We start from the raw sequence: 286 nt of genomic DNA, 5'->3' as shown, positions 1-286 counted from the left end.
GAGTACTATTCAGATTTTTTTTTATACCAGGAAACTGGATTAATTAATGCTGATATATACTTATTTTGCTAGCATCGTATATCTCATCATATTACGTACGTCATACTTACAGTACCGGCAAAAAATCTTTACACTTTTACGACAAAAAATCTTTACATGGAAAATATGTGAAAATGTTTCACTTGTTGTTCCTGCCCTAGAAAATAAGAGGAGCTAGTAATAACGTATTGGCTTCCGCTTGCCTGTCGCCTGTGTTCACCGCTCACTCTATTTTTGGCGTTTTTTT

Source organism: Penaeus monodon, chromosome 27, assembly GCF_015228065.2.
Source record: "Penaeus monodon isolate SGIC_2016 chromosome 27, NSTDA_Pmon_1, whole genome shotgun sequence".
Taxonomy (NCBI): domain Eukaryota; kingdom Metazoa; phylum Arthropoda; class Malacostraca; order Decapoda; family Penaeidae; genus Penaeus; species Penaeus monodon.
The sequence above is the reverse complement of the archived record's forward strand: the minus strand, read 5'-3'. Positions refer to the sequence as shown.